General features: G+C 44.9%; 1 non-coding gene across 1 annotated transcript; it reads left to right on the forward strand.

The window, feature by feature from the left end:
• The first annotated feature begins 10,461 nt into the window (after nucleotides 1-10,461).
• Nucleotides 10,462-10,533, forward strand: TRNAT-CGU (transfer RNA threonine (anticodon CGU)). The gene has a single exon. It is a non-coding gene; the product is annotated as a tRNA-Thr (tRNA).
• The last annotated feature ends 6,798 nt before the right edge of the window (nucleotides 10,534-17,331 follow it).

The following is a 17,331-nucleotide window of genomic DNA, read 5'->3' on the forward strand; positions in this document are numbered from 1 at the left end:
ATAATGGGTCCCAGAAAGATGTTCTGAATATACTTAATAGTCAACTTAAAGGCAAGGGAAAGCTACTAAATACTGCGCCTCATCACTGTGCCCCAAGGGATATTTTCATTCAGCCCAACCAGATGTATAGACATGCGACAGATCCATCGCTGTTCTTTTTCAAATAATAAATTCAGTAAATTGAGCCCTGTTTTAATGTGCTCAATAATTGTCCAATGTAGATCCTCCGAATTGTGATTACAACGCAAAAAGTGTTCAGTCAATTTGGTTGTATGTTTTTTACACCGGATATTACTACGATGTTCACAGATCCGCTGTTTAACCTTTACGAGTGGTCATTCCTACATTTTTCAGATCGCAAGGACAAGTGATCAAGTACACCACATCAGTGGTGTTACAATTCGTATGACCATGTTGTGTCCATATTTTGCCATTTTCCAATTCAGTGTCTTGGTAGTCGAAGTAAGATGGTAGACACTACATGAACCACACGGAAAGATCCCCAAAACAGGTGGTAATCCCCAAGCATTTAGGACAGAGGTCTCTTCAAGGCTGTTGGTACTTCTAGGTCTAGTGTGGACCAAGGAATCTCTAATACGTTTTGCCTTTTTAAATGAAAACAGCGGCTTCTCCCATTTGATGTTATTACTTTCGAGAATCCTCCAGTGTTTCTTAATAGAATTGGAGATAGCATTTGATGCGACGTTGTATGTGGTAACACAAGTAAGTGGAATCTCTGCCACTTGCTTACAAGAATTCTCCAAGGGAGCCTCCTTGGGTTGATTCCTAGCCCTCTTGCAGCTATCCCTCAAAATTCTTTCAGGATAACCTCTATGCCTCAATTTTTGCGTCAACTCTTTGGACTGTGTCCGAAAGTCCTCGACCTTACTACAATTGCGTCGAATGCGCAAAAATTGCCCAGACGGGAGGTTTTCTCGTAATGGTCTTGGATGAAAGCTAGAAAAGGTCAAAAGATTGTTTTTAGCTGTGGGTTTATAGTAAGTCTTTGTCAATAACATCCCTTCTGTCTTGGTAACTACCACATCCAAAAACACCATCTCATCCCTGTTGTAAGAGTGGGTAAACCTCAAATTTGGATCACATGTATTGATCAAAAATTGAGGAATAGAGGTTATCCACATACAACGTTGCATCAAATGCTATCTCCAATTCTATTAAGAAACACTGGAGGATTCTCGAAAGTAATAACATCAAATGGGAGAAGCCGCTGTTTTCGTTTAAAAAGGCAAAAAGTATTAGAGATTCCTTGATCCACACTAGACCTAGAAGTACCAACAGCCTTGAAGAGACCTCTGTCCTAAATGCTTGGGGATTACCACCTGTTTTGGGGCACTTTCCGTGTGGTTCATGTAGTGTCTGCCATCTTACTTCGCCTTCCAAGACACTGAATTTGGAAAATGGCAAAATATGGACACAACGTGGTCATACAAATTGTAACACCACTGATGTGGTGTACTTGATAACTTGTCCTTGCGATCTGAAATATGTAGGTATGACCACTCGCAAGGTTAAACCGCGGATCTGTGAACATCAGAGTAATATCCGCTGTAAAAAACATACAACCAAATTGACTGAACACTTTATGCGTTGTAATCACACTTCGGACGATCTACATTGGACAATTATTGAGCACATTAAAACAGGGCTCAATTTACCGAATTTATTATTTGAAAAAGAACAGCGATGGATCTATCGCAAGTCTACACATCTGGTTGGGCTGAATGAACATATCCCTTGGGGCACAGTGATGAGGTGCAGTATTTAGTAGCCTTCCCTTGCCTTTAAGTTGACTATTAAGTATATTCAAAACATCTTTCTGGGACCCAGTATAGACATGCATGCCTCACACTTCTGTCATTTCCCTTGTCTAAGGATACAATTGATTTTCGCTTTGTGACTAGCCCAAGATACAACGTAGGGCCTTATCTATGAACAACAATACATTTTATATATTTTTTATGAATGGCTTAATGCGTCCGTTTTTACTCATGTTTTGCTGTTTATTTCAGTTTATTCCTCACGTGTATGCTATTCCCTTCGTGCAAGATACATTCATCTGGTCTGCGCTTGTATAAGGTTTTCAATAAAGTTTTGCAAAAAGCTGTTACTCTCTCCGTTATGGGCTAAAGGTTGGCACTCTAGTCTTTTCCCATTGCGAGCAAAGCCCTGTTTTGCAACGATGTACACGTGACCATTGCTGGTCATGTGACGCGCGGAACCGTTCGCTCAGTGCGAGCGAGTTTTCCCGCCATTCCTATTCTTTCTATTTATTCACGGACACGCCATGGTTTCACCGTCTCCGGGCTCGGTGGGCTTTTTAGGTGCTTTGCTTGGCGGTGGACTCAGAAGAAGTAAGTACAGTTCGTTATTGAGATCAGTTTTAACAGCGGTACGTTCTGGGTGCTTGAGGAACGGGGTCTTCTACTCTCATTGATTATCCCCGATTCACTTCTCATTTTAGCTGTTCTGGAGTCCCGCCACCCACCGTTTGCCCAAGGAGCGGGATTATTCTTTCTCAAACGTAAGCCCCGTTTTTCTCCTTTTCTCTTCTTCCTTTGAAAGTGCGCACTACTTTTGCAAAGTGTGTTTACTTTAATGTTGGTTTGCCTAGTTAAAGCGATATTGGTAGTCAAGTCCTTGTAATCGTTTTGAACAGTTTTCATTAAATATAATACTGATAAACTGTGGTATTGAGTAAATTTACTTATTTTCTATCATCATTCAGAAGATTAGTATACAGAATTTTGGTTTCTCTTCTGATTTTGTCTAGTTCGGGCACACACGTAATAATGTCACTTCGTATGCCTGAATAATGAGCTTATCATTGACTTGAATATTTGACTGTGACATTTCATTCATTTTTCACGAAGTAATTGAACATACTGCTAAATGGTGTGCAAATACATATTTTTCTGCCCCCTGACATGTATGTTTCTTTACAGACATTTTATGGCTTTTGGGAAGTGCTTGAAGGCCTCTTCAAAACCGTGAGTTTATTCAGTTCTTTTGCACCTGAGGTTAGGGTAAACCTTAGCGAGCTTATACCGCCAAGGTGCTTTTTTGTAGGTCCTGAAGAAAGCTTCGTGTAATCACGCCTAGAAGCTGAAACATGTCGGCCAGTACATAGGATGTACCTGAGTAATTCACATCAGTGATTGACATCCATTTTTTTCACTTGTTTTTATTCTGTGCCAGGTTCACCGCCATTAAAAGTGTTTTGGACGACTCCTGTGTACATTTTAACCAGCACTAATTTTTTCTATTTTTTTGCACTTATCACACATAAAATCCCTTCTTGTTTGATATTTGCGCTCCGCTATAAGTAAGCGTTGAAGCACACCAGAGGTGCAGTAGGCATCGAGCAGCACTTTAATGATCACAACAGATTTACAGATTTTATCAACCCGGCAATCGACCAAGTCGCAACCATTTTTTTCCCCCTCGTTGTTCCTCCAGATAAAATTGTTTGGTCACAACATTTTTAGAAACATGGAAGAGGCTTAAGAGGGTGTGTTGGTATTGAAAAAGGCCCCAGCATGGCTATGGGGAGGATGCACCCCTGCCCGTTTATTTCCCCTAACGAATTTATGATGCCTTTTTGATTTTGTTTGCCTTAACACGCAAAGTAATTATGCATGTGCGTCCAGACTAAAGTGCTTGGGGGCATATCATCAACGAGGCGATAAAAAATTATCGCCGCTTTTGCGTCCGTTTTTGGACAAAAAGCGGCGATAATTTTAACGCCCTATTAGCAAGGACACGCTAACGCGTGAATCCATGTTTCTTCGCCCTTTCCCTTAAGGCCCAGCTTTGCATCTCTAATGAGATACAAAGTGGGCGTTCCTCCCCAGGATAACAGGAGAAATGTCGCTAAACGACATTTCTCCTATTATCAAGCCTCACGTAAAGCAGCATAGCGACAAGAAAAGTAGCGATAACCTCTGTTATCGCTTCTTTCCTTACGCCTGCTTTGAAACTTACTTACCCATGATATCCTATGGAAGGTGGATATCATGGCTAAGTATGCCTTGCCCTATCAGCAAGCTATCGCCAAACCCTGTGCGATAATCGCACAGTTGACAGCTTGCGCTCTGAATTTTATCGCTTTGGAGATAAGCGTTGCTGATAGCACGCTATCACCGCGATAAAATTCAGAGTTGGCCAGCGATAACTATCCTCACGCTAAGAGCGCTGAGAGATAATTATCGCCTGGCCTTGATAATATGCCCCTTGGCTCTTTAGTCTGAAGGGGCCCAACAAGTGCATCTCTCCTTTACTGAATCTGAACTCTCCTGTTTTTAATCGGTCTATCAGTCCCATGAGCAAGGTTCCTATGGTTGCATTCATGAATGGGTACCTCTGTATATGCAAATGCATGCTCATGGTGTGTGTCTGCTGTTCATGATTGTGGTGGCCAAGGAGTCCATTTTGAGTCCCTGCACGTGAGTGGCATGCAAGAGGAGGGTTGGAGAGAGCCTGTTATTGAATCCTTTCACACATAGATTGACTTGTGCCCAGGTTTTCATAAACAAGAGGGTAAACACTGTGGCTTGGTCTATTTTGAAGGAGTACACAGAACCCAGGAAGAGCCTGAAACCAGTTCCAAAGCTGAACTTTGGAATTCATGATCTCTTCGCAAACATGTCATAGGTATGAGGAAGAAACCACCAATCTTTTTGCCAGGATTTTTTCTACACTCTACAACTGAGGTCCTACTCCCGAAGGGACCAAGCGAGCTATTTAAACTCCAAGTTTAGTTGATGACTACCGGCATCTCTTGCAAGGTTCAGGACTAGAAAACTGGAACATCTACATCCTGCTTGAGGGAGCTGCCTTGCAACCACCTTGAAGGAAGTAGCCACTGACTGCTGTAAAAAGGGATACTGAAAGTAACCCTGCATGAGAGGAAAGGATGTCTAGTAGAGCAGGGTGTGATTGGGGAGCTAGGCAGAGTGAGTTGAGCCATGGCCTGCTGTAGCACAGGGAAGTGTGCAGTTCCCCAAGAGGAAGCGGATATACTCTGGAAGACTTTGGAGAGGAACTTCTTACCATTCTGGATGAATAGGTAGTCTCCCTCATCCAGCTTAATCTTTCAGTGGCAAACAATAAATAACATATCCTCGAGCCAAATTAGCACTGCGATCAGCTCTGCCTCTGCTTGGCTCCCTCAATCCCGATCAACCAGAGACAGACTGTCTTGCTTCATCAAATCGTACTTGGACATGTGGAGAACTTTGCAACTCACCTGACACTAAAGTTTTTCAATATCTACATTAGCCTACTGATGTAGTGGCTCTTGCAATGTCTGGTGCAATGTAGCATATCTGTAAAAGGCATTAGGATACACATCTATCTGGAAAAAAGTGGGGTAGTCCATCAAACAACGTTCAATGTCTCATTCCAATCTGAATATGGATGGATGAAATAAACATTTTCTTTTTTTTGTATAAGAAAAAACACCCATTTATCTTCCACAGTTTAAACATCTGAAATTAAAAAACTAGTTGTGAATGGCACTAAATGTGAATCCTGCCCATGCAAATGGCCTGTAAGGAAGTAATCGACCTCAGCAAAGTTGGTCTCTCACAATTGATCCCGAGATCAACATAATGTTAGTCGGTTTTCAGTTTTTGATGCTAGGATGATCCTCCTGCACCACAGCATTCAATGTAGAGAGGAATTAAGCTGAGCCTTGGGAATTGTGTGGTTGGTTATTGCTACCCTGTGTATGCCAGAGAGGCCACAAACTTCGCAGAGAAGGCACAATCAGGCAGTCCGACTAAGTCTTAAACTACAGAAGCATGCGAAAACAGCATTGAATATAGACTTATCTGGCTCCCACGCTATTCAAGATTTTTTGTGTACTGTAAAGAGGGCCAAAGGCTTGGATTACTTTAAGAAACTGGCAGTTCCACTACAGCCGGAGTCTTGCTCCATAATTGCAGAAAATGTAGCTGTTCGGCAAGATTTCACCCGAGATCCTGCTGTGAGAACGGTAGCTACTGAAAAATACCGGTGTTGGGATCATACCTTGCATTCGTCAGACAATTGCTTCTCCTCTCCTGCTCTCATTATCACGGCCCCCAATGGTCACTCTAAAACATCAACTCTAAAACATCAACCAGGTGAAACTGTAGAAATTTGGAGCGGACTTAAGATGGATTTTTCCTAACGATCAACCCGGCACTCCGAGTGTGGACTGGAGTAACGAAAACAAAATGGCAGGCATTACAATGCATTAGCTGTAGAGGTCCCACCAAACTCTTCTTCAGATGACATTACACATAGCTTACAAGGATTTAAGCAGTGAAGTTGTAGTGCATTTTTGCACAAAAGCATTGTGTGATTTACAACCAACAGCACTGGGAGAGGTGGAGTGAGTTTAAACAGTGCCAGACTGTAATGCTCGAATACCAGTGTGACTAGGAAAACATGCATTAAATCCACAGACTTGTAAGTAAAATCACTCAAGTAAAATGCTTGGATTAGGTTACAGTTGGTAAAGACGAGGGCATCGGATTTGTTTTGTAAATGAGTTACCCATGTCTTTTGCATGTATAGATCAATGCTAAATGTTTAGAAGTTGCTTTATCGTTTCTGTCACCAGCACATCTGTCTGTAGCAGATGTAGGTGCCCTGCCCCCCAAAGATAAGCTGTCACTGTAGCTCAGGCTCGCCTGCTCCTCACTTTGGACAGTAGCAATGCTGCCTGACAGGGTGCGACAGGACAAACAAGCCCAGCATAAGGTCTCGGGACTGTTAGTGGAATTCACTGTAAAGGATGCTGACAGCTGTCCTTCCCAGGGACTCCGCGGTCCCAGCCGCGGTGCTGGCAGAGTGCTGCTACTGCTAGTGACATGGAGACAGTCACAGAAAAACATGACATCTGCAACCGGGATTTCAAAATGTACAGAAAGGATGACTTCAAACTCTTCTTCAGCATGGACAAATTCGGGCTGGATATCGGTGACTGGGGCGGGAACGGGAGACAGAAAAGAATTGGAAAAAAGCGAAAGTCATCGCGATCGCGGTGAAAGCGAAAATGGAAAAAAGCGAAAGTCATCACGGTGAAAGCGAAAGTCATGACGCGCTCTGTGCTCAGCATGCGAGGGATATGCGTGCAGAAGCGTTGATTGCAGAGGCGGAGCGAGGCGCGCGTGCTTGTGCGCGTAACAGAAAGCTGGTGGCCGGCAACAGCCTTTGGAAGCATTTCCAGAAGCCACTGACTAAATGTCTCGCAGGGCAGCGCATGCGCTGACTCAGCGAGACCTAAAAACGAGGAGAAATAAAAGCATTTTTCCTCGTTTCGTCATTCTAATGCCTGCTCTTGCATAGCGTTAGCTTTTGGCGCTGCCTTAGACTTACAGATAGTTGTAAATCTAGGACAGTGTCAAAAAGCAATGGGGCTTATTTACGAGCCCCTTGCACCGCCGGTGGGTCCCTTTAAAATGGGAAAAGGTGACATACCGACGGCGCAAGGGGCTTGTAAACAGACCCCTATGGGTGTTGTGGTGGAACGCCCACAGAAAAACCATTGCACGCTGCTTTCACTCAGATATCTGCGTGAACGGGTGCAATATTTACAAAATTGCATTAAGCCACAAAATGTGGCTTAATGCCACTTTGTAAATAAAGAGCAGGGCATTGTGCCAAAGGTTCGTCGATAAAAGTGACATTCCTGTGGCCCAATGCCCTTGTAAATATGCCCCAGAGTGTCTGCGGTGGTTAAAGAGGCTGAGATGGAACTAAGATTATGCAAGCACCCAAACCTCCAATAACACCAGCAGCATACTTCTAAACTTCAGTCCCCTGTCCTTATGTTTTTCACAAATTAGGCACTAGATTTGCCATGTTTTATGCACAAGTATGTTTATGGAATATTGTTCAGGCCTCCAATGCTCACATACTCCTTGTAATGTATAAAAACATTCCCACTCCTCCCTTGCTCAGTCCCTGGCCGTTCCTTCTCACCATGCTCCATAACACTTGTTACACATCTCTCCTAATCCCACCACCCAACACAAAACCTAACGTTCTCTTCTTACACAATATTTCTCTGTAACATTTCCTAATGCTAAGCACCTATCCGCAATATGTGGCCTCTGCTCATGCTTCCCCCACATAGCACGCCGATTCTTTGTTTGGATGGGGGTTCATTTCAAGTTACTTTACTATGTTGTAAATGGACATATCATAGAAGGATCTGCTTACACTACAAAGCCACTTAGTTTTATCAGTTGTATACTTAATTGTAAATTGATCCTGGCAGCCCCTTACAGATGATTACTTCGATGTGCTGATTAACAAAGACCAAGGGCCATATTCTCAAGGAGGTATCGCCGAGTTATCGGCACCTTAACGCAGCCAAATTTGTGATAAACTTACCACCCCATTCACAAGCTGGTGCAAACAGACCATATCATTAGTTTTTCGGCGATAGCAGCTATAAAAAACATCGCCAAGGATGACCCCGGCAAGTATCGCTAATGAGATGCAGAGTAGGCGTTCCCGAGCAAAAAGCCGCGACAACACCACACCACAACATTCTCAACGACCAGCCTGATCTGCGATAAGATCACAAAACATGTGATAAGGTGCGTTAGCACCAGGAAACTAACACCTGCTCCGACCTGGTGCAAAGTCAGACTACAACCTGCACCAAAAAAGAGAGCCCAGCCCAGAGCCACACCTGAAGAACAACAGATGCCATGGATCCACAGGACATGCATCCCGGAGCCCTAAGAGGGCAACAACACCCACCGCCATCACCCCCAGAACCCCACCTCCCCCCCCCGGGCCCCACTCTGGGCACCCCCCACCCACACAAAGATATGTCACATCAACCACACATAATCATATACCAAATAACCCTCATGATGTCGCACAATCACATCTAGTGACATGCATGTGTTGTCACAAAAATGAGCATCACACATTAATCTTCGAAGCAACAAATGAACATGTATTAAAATAAACACAGAACAGAAATGAAGACACATGTCGGCTCCCCTCGGGATAATCCGTAGGTCACAGCCTGCAAGACAAAAATCATGATGAGAAGGTGTGTCTTGTGCACATCAAAGGACAGTGAGAGAGCGAAGGAGAGAGCGAGCGAAGGAGAGGGAGCAAGAGAAAGACAGACAGAGAGGGAGAGCGAGAGAAAGATGGACAGAGAGGGGGAGAGAGAGATAGACAAAAGAAGATAGGGACAGGGAGAGAGAGTGCCGACACTGCGCTCCCAGGCCATACTGCCCACCCGCTGCCACCGGTGTGTCTCCAACCACGTGCTGGTAAGTAGTGCAGTTCACCAGGTCCCACATCTGAGACAGACCCGCCATCTGAAACAGAGTCCAGATACCTGAATGGCAAAGTACATACAATTGCACAAGACATCATCGCCTAACCGCCTCAGCACACCCAGGAATCTGCACCCCAGCCCCACCCGCCGCCCAGCCGTGCATGCCCGCCCCTGCGCACCCAGGCCTCACTGCTCACCTTCCACCACCGGAGGCCCAAAGCCTGCTCAGGAATGTGTCAGGACACCGTGTAACTAATTCTCCCACTACAGGGCAGCTGGAAGGCTTATTGAGGTCTTTCTGCATACACCTCCTCCAACATGAACCAGGCACATTCGCAAAACTGTATTTTATGAGGATTAGCTGTGAGTAACTGCTTTTTACTAGGTTAATGCTCTTCTATTTCTAGTGCTTTCCAGTAGTTTTAACTCCTTTACCGTGGCGCAAATTTCGCCACGGTGCGGGAGTTCTAAAGAGTGGGCGGGGCAGCGTCGGCCAACGGTCGTGCACAGCACTGGGCAGGTGGTGCTCCCGGTGGCCGATGGGAGCACGGAACGGATTAAGGTCATCTTAGAGTTTCTCATTGCTCAAATTGTTGTGATTTCTGATATTTATGTTTCCCTCGTCTAAATTGCTTGATTTTGCACCCGAGAAAGTGTCACTCACGGTTGTTGAATGTCACTCATAATTACACTGAAATTAAGAAAATGTCACACATAGCAATCTGAAAACTTGGAAGCTATGGTGTGTGTGTGTGTGCGCATCAGCTCTATGCCCATGCGCAGCGTGAGGTACACCAGTTTGATTTAGACACGTGCCTACCGGAGCCTAGAACATAGCAGCTACCAGTTTATGTCTCCACTTAGAGAGCAAAGACGGTTTTAGAAAGACAGGCGCACGCGCACCAAAAGCAATTCTTTTGACTGCACGCGAGCCTGAGAGAGACCGGAAGCCGAGTTATAAAACAACAACTGTAAAGCCAGCAATCGCGTGCTCTGGCTTTCAGTAAATCAGTTAACAAGGGTCGCCTAAAAAAACGCCAACAACAAATATAGAAGTAATACAAGTAAATCGAAAAGGAACGCGTTGGTTGAATCCGAACTGACATTATCACACACTGCCCAGCATGCAATATGTACGTCGTGGCTCGGTGGCCAAGTGGTAAGGCGTCGGTCTCGTAAACCGAAGATCACGGGTTCGAACCCCGTCCGAGCCTCAATGTTGGATTTTATAAAAGAAGTTCAAACTTATTAAATGATCCCTTCTGATCAAATGGTGACATTCGTACTCGTGAACACTGCAGGGTCGATGGGGTGGGAATGTTCTTTGAATTAATAGGGCCCCTTTATGGCTATCGTAGCAGCCTGGCCTTTAATATATACATCGGTGACTAACTAAATAGTTTAAAGAAATGATTCAGAAATTTCACACTGGCACAAACCTTACCACACATGTCCATGGCTGTCTTTTGCAAATTATTGTTTTTAGTTGTCCTTGCTCAATTGCTATAACTGAAGTAAAAAAAAGTCCTACAAGTCCCAGAATGCATTATATTAAAGAAAATCCCAGTGGTAGACTATCTCGTCCTTGGTAACATTGAATTATGTAGAAACCTGGATCATTGGGCAGCTGGTTTTATGAGAAATGGAGCAAGGCCAGTTTACCATATATCAGAAAATCTTGTGCATTAAGAATAAATTGATTGTGGCCCCATTTCTCTACATATATGACACATATTACTTAAGAATCATTCACGCACTTGTGAAATGGAGTCAAATGGTCACCCTACTTTTGAAAATAAAACAGCAGAAATATAATGAAATCGGTTTGCTTCACATTCTGTTCCGATTATTAAATATTCTATGGGGTAAACACTGATTGCTTCATTCCTTAACACAAAAGGCTGAAAATTGTGCTGATTGATTTGGAGGCGGTGCCCACCGGTACTCATCTTTTGAGACCGGCACTTATTTTAACTCAACAAACTTTGATCCAGTGCAAAAGACAGAAAATCACTAAAGGGAGTGACAAAGAGTGAAAGAAGTACAGAAAACAGGGAAAAGGCAGGGATCGAAAAAACATGCAAATGTGAGATAAAGCGGGGCATATTTACAACAAAATGTCGGAGCGCAGAGCTGCGCTAAATTTGGCAGCGCCGTGCTCCGACATTTCCAAAACGCAGGAATGTGCTATATTTACTACAATACAGGGCAGCCCTGTGTTTTCCCTCACGCTGGCACTAAAATGAGTTGCCTAGTGCTTACGCAGGCACCCTTGATTGTTAATGTGCAGGAAGGTGTCCCTTTCTGCACATAAACAATCCATAATGGCTATTTGTAACTTCTATGCGTGCTGCAGAATGCAGCGCACATAGAAGTAGCAAATCGTCATTATTTTATGGTTGTTTATGTGCACAAAGGAACATCTTCCTGCACATAAACAATCATTTAATGGTGTTTTGCTTGTTCTATGTGTGATGCAGAATGCAGCACACATACAAAAATCAACAAACACTGGCAGAGCCAATAGGTCTCGCTTTTGGGACCTTATAAGTATTTAGCTATGCAGCACAATATCCTTGGAGCAACAACATTAACCTTTGCATGGCTAAACGCTTATAAGGTCACAAAGGCGAGACATATTGGCTATGCCAATGCTTGTTATCTTCGCCTTGACCGCGTAATTTCCTCTTGTCGGAACAAGGAAAGGAAATACTTAGAGAGGACCTCGGGTGAGTTCTGTAAGCCCGACATGAGTAAGATTGTACCTGCCTGTTACATATAGATTCCTGGTTGGGGGTGGCATTTCGATTTTTACATTTGTGAGTTGGTATTTTTACAGAAGCCACTGACCCAGGGCTTTAAGTGGGATGAAAAAACCGGGGGGTCTCTCAAAGTGGCGTGGCCAATGTAATTGAGGGCGTGGCTTAAAAACAGTACGTTAAAAAATTTTGGTTAGCATAGTGTGCCGCCCAACTTGTATTTTGCTGTTTCTGTCATTGCATCCAGGTATATGATACAACAAGTAACATCTTACCTACAAGTCAGGACTATTGGCTTTGTCAATGGTTGTTAGTTGCATAAGATGAATAAGCAGCAACTATGGCTTGTATAGCATATAGAAAAAGCTTGCACTTAAAGCCCTGGTGACACCACGACAATGTTGCTGCTTCTAAGTTTCAAAAAGAGAAATGAAATCCAGAGAGATAATGACTCTTTAAAGGATTTCCCTTCCCCCTACAACGCTCACCTGGCATGATGTCATGCCGTAACTTTCCACTTGTGAGTAGTGTGAGCAGGGTGAGCAGGGTACATCGATGTGCCTGCTGTCTTGAAACGGGTCTCTATCGGGCTCTTTTTTGCGCCCTGGCACTTTTTCCGGACTGCGGTGACAGCAGACTGCTGTCACTGCAGTCCGGGAAAAAACAGACCGCCTGTGCCAGGGCACAATGCTTGTTTTATTTAAGTTACTCTGGGGCATATTATCCAGAAACGGCGTTAAAATTATCGCCGCTTTAGCGGCAGAAAACTGCCGCTAAAGCAGCGATAATGGGCTTGATAATATGCCGCTGAGAATTCCAATTGAAGCCCATGTTCTGGTGTCAACATGGGCTTCTATTGGAATTCTCCAAGGCGTATTATCAAGCCCATTATCGCCGCTTTAGCGGCAGTTTCCAGCCGCTAAAGCAGCGATAATTTTAACGCCGTGCTTGATAATATGCCCCTCTATTTTTATCCAATTGTCACAGACCTATTTGTCTTCGTTTTGGTTTATAGGTACAGTATTACAATGCTACCGTCAGTAGTTGTGAACAGTTCACTCTACAGGTTAAGTAGAATGGTTGATTGCAAGGCTGCGGCTGTGGCAAGGGCGTTCCCCTTCACAGGTAAACCTTTAAAGTATCGATGTGGAGGATGGTCCTTGCCTTTTCGAACATTGGCTTTTCCCCGCTAGACGTTCTCTTCAGGTGATGGCTGTTTACTGTTTGCAACTGTGTTCCAACAAGCCTCTTCATCAAAGTAAAATGTTTCCTGTAGCAGTTCACTAAGGTTGTTTTCCTTCGAGGCACTTTCCAGCTTCTTTTCAGCTCCTCTTCAAAGTATAGACTGTTCCATACTATATAAGTTTCAGTCAAAAGCAACAACCCCTTAACCATCGAGCAGCACTTTAATGATCACAACGGATTTACAGATTTTATAAACCCGACAATAGACCAAGTCGCAACCATTTTTGTTTCCCTAGTTGTTCCTCCAGATAAAATAGTTTGGTCACAACGGGGCATATTTACAACAACTGGCGCATCCCTGCATATCAGCAGGGATGCACCAGTTATTGTGCGCCACAGCTCCGCCACCATGGATGAGCTACATTTACAATGCGGCGCACCATGGGACAAAAAAGGCACAGATGCGTGACGAATCTGTGCCGTAAAAGTGGCGCAGCTCCAGCAATGGTCTGGGGGGCCCTATCTTGTTAATGCTGCGTCAATCCCTACGCCTGCTTCAGGCAGGCGCAGGGTTTTGACGCAGCATGGGCCTAAAAGTGACTGAGTGAAATCTTGTAGATTTCACTCAGCCACTTTTAGGAGGCGTTCCTGCGCCGGAACGCCCCCGCCCAAGAACGCCTACATGTGGGGCAGGGCTTTACATGACGCATCTCCCAGATGCGTCACGTTGTAAGTACCCCGCACCATGGTGCAGGATTTGCGCCACCGCTGCGTCACAAAAGTAACAACAACGGCGGCGTAAATGAGGCGCAAGGGGCTTTTAAATCTGCCCCAACATTTTTAGAAACATGGAAGAGGCTTAAGAGGGAGTGTTGGTATTGAAAAAGGCCCCAGCATGGCTATGGGGAGGGTGCACCCCTGCCCGTTTATTTCCTCTAACAAGTTTATGATGCCTTTTTGATTTTGTTTGCCTTAACACGCAAAGTAATCATGTATGTGCGTCCATACTAAAAGCCTGGCATTAAAATTATCGCCGCTTTAGCTAAAGCGGCGATAATGGGCTTGATAATATGCCGCAGAGAATTCCAATAGAAGCCCATGTTGACACCAGAACATGGGCTTCTATGGGAATTCTCAAGGGCATATTATCAAGCCCATTATCGCCGCTTTAGCCATTTCTTGATAATATGCCCCTTGGCTCTTTAGTCTGAAGGGGCCCAACAAGTGCATCTCTCCTTTACTGAATCTGAACTCTCCTGTTTTTAATCGGTCTATCAGTCCCATGAGCAAGGTTCCTATGGTTGCATTCATGAATGGGTACCATCTGTTTATGCAAGTGCATGCTCATGGTGTGTGTCTGCTGTTCATGCTTGTGGTGGCCAAGGAGTCCATTTTGAGTCCCTGCACATGAGTGGCATGCAAGAGGAGGGTTGGAGAGAGCCTGTTATTGAATCCTTTCACACATAGATTGGCTTGTGCCCAGATTTTCATAAACAAGAGGGTAAACACTGTCACTTGGTCTATTTTGAAGGAGTACACAAAACCCAGGAAGAGCCTGAAACCAGTTCCAAAGCTGAACTTTGGAATTCATGATCTCTTCGCAAACATGTCATAGGTATGAGGAAGAAACCACCATTCTTTTTGCCAGGATTTTTCTACACTCTACATCTGAGGTCCTACTCCCGAAGGGACCAAGAGAGCTATTTAAACTCTAAGTTTAGTTGATGACTACCGGCTTCTCTTGCAAGGTTCAGGACTAGAAACCTGGAACATCTACATCCTGCTTGAGGGAGCTGCCTTGCAACCACCTTGAAGGAAGTAGCCCACTGACTGCTGGAAAAACGGATACTGAAAGTAACCCTGCATGAGATGAAAGGATGTCTAGTAGAGCAGGGTGTGATTGAGGAGCTAGGCAGAGTGAGTTGAGCCATGGCCTGCTGTAGCACAGGGAAGTGTGCAGTTCCCCAAGAGGAAGCGGATTTACTCTGGCACAGTGGCGTAGCTAGGGGGGGGCGGTGGGGGCGGTTCACCCGAGGCGGCACTATTTTGGGAGCGGCAGCGGCGGCACAGTACACACGTTACGTGCAGTTATGTAGGTGCACTGTGCAAGCGCACGCACCTGCTTGCAAATACTGCAATGCACGCCACGCATGCACCACCACCTAGCATAGTGGTGGTGGTGCGATTCGCGGCGTACCGTGTATGTGGGTCCCAGGGCCATTAATCTTGTAGCGTGTGAAAGCGCTCCCATTGATGGCCCTGGGCATCATTTTTTGGCCAGTCCCCGTGCTGTGCTCCTGTGACGCGCGCTACCACCACGCGCTAATAACTGTGTGGAGACAGTCTCGGCAGGGGACTGCTGGGCGATTTGGAGAACCTCTACAGAAGGGGCCCTGCCACCACTGTGGACTCTAGAGGAGAGGTAAGGGGTGAGCATCGTACATGATGTCAATCACTGCACTGTGAGAAATATTTGTGCCCGTGCGTGCCCCGTCGAAATTTGATCATGGGGGCTTAGCAGCTTTACTTGACCTCTTCTGGAATATTCTTGAGGGACCCTCCTGACACTGTCTCCCCGTAAGTAGCCATCAGCCTACCTCAGAGGCTTGTGCGGGAGAATGGTGCTCACACATGGCCAGACAGGTGAGGCCTAGGTAAGCAGGAGTGGGCCGACCTGGGACCGCATCCACTCCACGCTCTGAATGACTGATGTGTGGGGGCAACCAGTGTGCTCACAATGCCTCTTGGTCATATGTACACACAAACACACACAGACTTAGATGGACAATACAATGATTAATTGTGGAGTGATTCATCGCCCTCGCGTGCGAGAGTGCAAAGAGCCCTGGGCGTAGCTCGTGTAGTAGCGCTACACGTAGCTACGCGAAGTGCACTTCGCAACCGCGAGATACGCGTAGCATTACGCAAACTGCATAGTACGCTGTTCGCAATGATTGCACAGTGCCGGATGCTTGTCCGCACTGTGCAATCATTGCAAACGGCATCTTGCATAGTGCAAACGGTCGTTTTCTGCCGCTCGAGTAGATTTTTACTCGAGCAGGAGCTTTATCAACGCAGACTGGTAGTTTCTCATCACGAGCGGACGCGAGCATACGCGACAACTCGCAATGAGAAACCTGACCTCCCCGCATTGAGAATCTCACCAGGAGGTTTATTTTCCAAGCTCGCGATCGGCAACTTGATGTTGCTGATCACGAACGACGAAAAAGTCTCGCAGGGATGTCATCTAAGTGATGGCGTTGCTTGGTCTTGCTTTTATTAAACAAAAAAGAACGGAACTCAATACATGATGTGAGGAATATTTGTGCCCGAAATTTGACCATGAGGGTAGTGGTAGTGGTAATTATATTTGGAGCAGGCCGCAGAGGTGATTGCTGGTGATGGGGGAGGGGGTAGTAAGACCTGAGGAGTGAGTAAATGTGAGAGCAATGAGAAAGTTAAAAGATAAAAGTTAAAAGAAGTGTAAATTTATGATCGGGTGATCATACATGATGTGAGAAATATTTGTGCCTGAAATTTGACCATGAGGGTTGTGGTAATTTGGAGCAGGCTGCTGAGGTGATTACTGGTGATGGGGGAGAGGCTGAGCGATGAGAAAGTTAAAAGACAGGTACATTTATGATTTTAGTTGAAATGGGGAAGGTACTGCATGTGGAGATGAGAAATCAGGTTTATACATGATATCGGGATCTGGAATGATGGAGTATGTCTAACTTTATTCGTGCCTGCCTGTGTTAATAAGTAGCTGTACTTTATGATTGTGGGCGTTGTTTACAGTAAAGCACACTGCAATCATTATTAGCACCTACAAGTGACAAAATAATTTCTGTTTTTTTTATTCCTACTATGGCTGGGTTGACCTTTAAAAATAATCTGCCCTGCAAGTTAAAAGCTGCTTTTATCTCCAATTATATTATATTGTGTGAAAACAAGCATGCCAAGAATGTCAGAACACAAAAGCAGTGTGGGATTTCTCTAAGTCACTAGGCCTTGTAAGAAATAAACTTCTATATATCAATAATCAGCTGGACTCCGTATTTGGTGCGA

Source organism: Triturus cristatus, chromosome 10, assembly GCF_964204655.1.
Source record: "Triturus cristatus chromosome 10, aTriCri1.1, whole genome shotgun sequence".
NCBI lineage: Eukaryota > Metazoa > Chordata > Amphibia > Caudata > Salamandridae > Triturus > Triturus cristatus.